Source organism: Octopus bimaculoides, chromosome 14 (assembly GCF_001194135.2).
Source record: "Octopus bimaculoides isolate UCB-OBI-ISO-001 chromosome 14, ASM119413v2, whole genome shotgun sequence".
NCBI classification, from domain to species: Eukaryota; Metazoa; Mollusca; class Cephalopoda; order Octopoda; family Octopodidae; genus Octopus; species Octopus bimaculoides.
In genome coordinates this window covers 30,490,004-30,493,771 of record NC_068994.1, presented here as the reverse complement: position 1 = coordinate 30,493,771, position 3,768 = coordinate 30,490,004, and positions in this window count along the sequence as shown.

The window sequence follows — 3,768 nt, the reverse complement described above, 5'->3', positions numbered from 1 at the left end:
GAAGATGTGTAAAGAAATTTTGATTTATTAAGTCACTTAATGAATTCTTTATACTGAAATATATATTGAAGAAGATAAATATGTTCATTTGAATATATACGTTTTTGCGTCGTAACTCCTTTATTATTATTTATATATATATGTATATATATATGTATATATATAAATATATATATATAAATATATATACATATATATATACAAATATATACATATACATATATATATACATATATATACATAGGCGTAGCAGTGGCTGTGTGGTAAGTAGCTTGCTTACCAACCACATGGTTCCGGGTTCAGTCCCACTGCGTGGCATCTTGGGCAAGTGTCTTCTACTATAGCCTCGGGCCGATCAAAGCCTTGTGAGTGGATTTGGTAGACAGAAACTGAAAGAAGCCCGTCGTATATATATATATATATATATATATATATATATATATATGTATCTGTGTGTATATGTTTGTGTGTCTGCGTTTGTCACCCCAACATCGCTTGACAACCGATGGTGGTGTGTTTACGTCTCTGTAACTTAGCGATTCGGCAAAAGAGACCGATAGAATAAGTACTAGACTTACAAAGAATAAGTCCTGGGGTCGATTTGCTCGACTAAAGGCGGTGCTCCAGCATGGCCACAGTCAAATGACTGAAACAAGTAAAAGAGTAAAAGAGTATATATACATATATATATACATACATGTATATATATATGTATATATATATATATATATAATTATAAGATCTGGTAATTAGTCATATATTAATATATTAATTAATATCGATTAATATATATATATATATCTGTAAAAATTAATATATATATATATCTGTAAAAATATGTGACACTTATTCAGTAGCCATGATAAAACTCCGAGTTTCGGATGCCAGGGTAGGGGGTCCACTCCAACATCTCTTCAGTTATCCAGCCACCGGAGATTCCTTTGAAAAATGACCGTTAACCCCAAAGGGAAATTAAAAACAAAGGGAGGTAAGCAAAGGAAAAAATAAACAAAGGGAAATTACTGTGTAGTGACAAAACGCGTCTAAAGCTGCGTATATCATACACGCACGTATATATTTACATACGCACGTATATATTTACATACGCACGTATATATTTACATACGCACGTATCCACGCGCACACTCACAAGCGCGCACGTATAAAGTTCCTTGTACGTGTCTATAAGCGTACGGAAAAAAGTTTGGAGGGGAGAATAACAGAAAAACTATATGTGGAAAATTACAAAAACCATTAACCTTATAACTATGTAAAAAACATAAAAATAATTTTAAAATATATAATAATATAAAAATATAAAAATAAAAATATAAAATTCAGGTAAAACGTGAAAAACTTATGCATAGACACAATATGGAAACCTATCAGTGTCGCCGATCAGCACAAATATTAAAAAATATATGTATAAAAATATAAAGTATAAGAAATAACTATAGAGAGACACAAAGAAAATATATAATAGAAAGCAAGTCCAATCTGTAACCTCAGGGGGACCAAAAGCGTAGCAAATATTTGGTCACATGTGGACATGATCCGAAAAGTATGTGTTGTGTATGTAGTGTGTGTGTATGCTTTTGGCTGTTTCTATGTGTATGTGTGAGTGAACTTTGTGTCGCTTAATTTAGGAAGAATTCAGTAGTTTGGTAACAGGAGTGGCAGTCTTTCGTGTAGTTGTATGCTTCTTCACGTGTGCGTAGAGGAATGGTCAGTAGAAAGGCGACGAGCTGGCAGAAACGTTAGCACTCCGGACGAAATACTTAGCTGTATTTCGTCTGCCGTTGCGTTCTGGGTTCAAATTCCACCGAGGTCGTCTTTGCCTTTCATCCTTTCGGGGTCGATAAATTAAGTACCAGTTACGCACTGGGGTCGATGTAATCGACTTAATCCCTTTGTCTGTCCCCCTCTATGTTTAGCCCATTGTGGGCAATAAAGAAATTAGAAACGTTAGCACGCCGGGCGAAATGCTTAGCGCTATTTCGTCTGTCTTTACGTTCTGAGTTCAAATTCCGCCAAGGTTGACTTTCTCTTTCATTCTTTCGGGGTCAATTAAAAAAGTACCAGTTTGTCCCCCCTTGTGGGCAATAAAGAAATAAGAAAGGTGTTTGACTGGCAGTTTGATGCGTGTGCGTGTGCATGTACGTGTGTGCGTGTGCATGTACGTGTGTGCGTGTATGTATACGGTGTGTGTGTGTTTTGTGTGTAGTGTGTATGCGTCTGTGTGTGTGCGTGTGTGTGTACATATGTGCGTATGTGCGTGTGTGTATGTGTGTGTGTGAATACATCTGTGTGTGTGCGTGTGTGTGCATATGTGTGGGTGCGTGTGCGTCCGTGCGTGTATGTGCGTGTGTATATATGCCCATGTATGTGTAATTGTGTGCGTGTATGTATAACTGTGTGTGTTGTGTGTGTGGAAGGTGGGTCTGCGCTCATGTGCATGTGTGCATGTGTGTATGTGTGTGCGTGTGTATGTGTATGTATAAGTGTGTGTGCATGTGAGTGCATGTGTGTGCATGTGTATGTCCATACAGTTGTGTGTACGTGTGTGCGTGTGTGTGTATGTCTGCGCGTGTGTGTGAATGTAGGTGTATGTATACGCATGTGTGTATGTGCGTATGTATGTGACGTATGTGTGCGTATGTGTGTGCGTGTATGTGCGTGTGTATGTATGTGTGTGCGTGTATGTATATGTTGTGCGTACGTGTGTGTGTATGTGTGTACATATGTGTGTATGTGCATGTGTGTATGTTTATTTGTACGTGGGGTTGTATGTGAGGTTGTGTGTGAGGTTGTGCGTGTGGAGTATATGTGCATTCCTGTGTGCGTGTGTGTGCGTGTGTGTGCGTGTGTAAGTGCGTGTTATTATGTGCGTGTCTGTATGTGTGTGTGTGCATGTATGTATGTGTATGTATGTGCGTGTATGTGTGTTGTGTGTATGTGTGTGGTGTGTGGGGGGAGGTATATATGCGTTCATGTGTGTGCGCAGGTGCGTATATTTTTTCCTGTGTGTATGTATGTGTGCGTGTATATAGAAATAAAAGAAAATATAATAAAATAAGATAAATAAAGGGGGAAAGGGGAAGGGTACAAAATGTAATTTTTTTTTTTAATTAGCAGTTAAAGAGGAAGAGTCACGGACAAATTATAATGATTCACTGTCAAGGTGCAGAAATGACGTATTACGAATAAACAAGGTAATGCAATCCGTTGATAGAAAGAATTCCGCGAATTAGGTACTCCAAAGTCAGTCAGAAGGCCGGGGTCCAAGTAAGCGTGCGGTATATAGTAAATCCAATAAAGAACAAACAAAAACAACGCAAGGTCGTTACATGTAAAGTATTACCAGACGCTCAGGGAAGGAAAGAAAGATGGTTTAACGTTTCGAGCAAACACTCTTCTTCGGAAACAGAGGAAAGTCTAATAGAAAGGAAGAAGGAGGAAGAAAATCACGAACGATTCGCATGTGGTTACATTTTAAAATGACCGGAAGGGAATGGGTATATATATATATATATAGCTTATCTTTAGCAAAAGCGGTGCTAGTCAATACATTGTCACTTTTGTGACCTTTATTAATTTTGCTTTTAGGTTCTAATTGCTAATAAGCCACACTTTTTGATTTGTTATATATGTATATATATATACATATTTTCACACACGCGTGCACATATGTGTGTGTGCGTGTGTGTGTGTGTGTGTGTGTGTGTGTGTGTGTGTGTGTGTGTGTGTGTGTGTGTGTGTGTGTGTGTG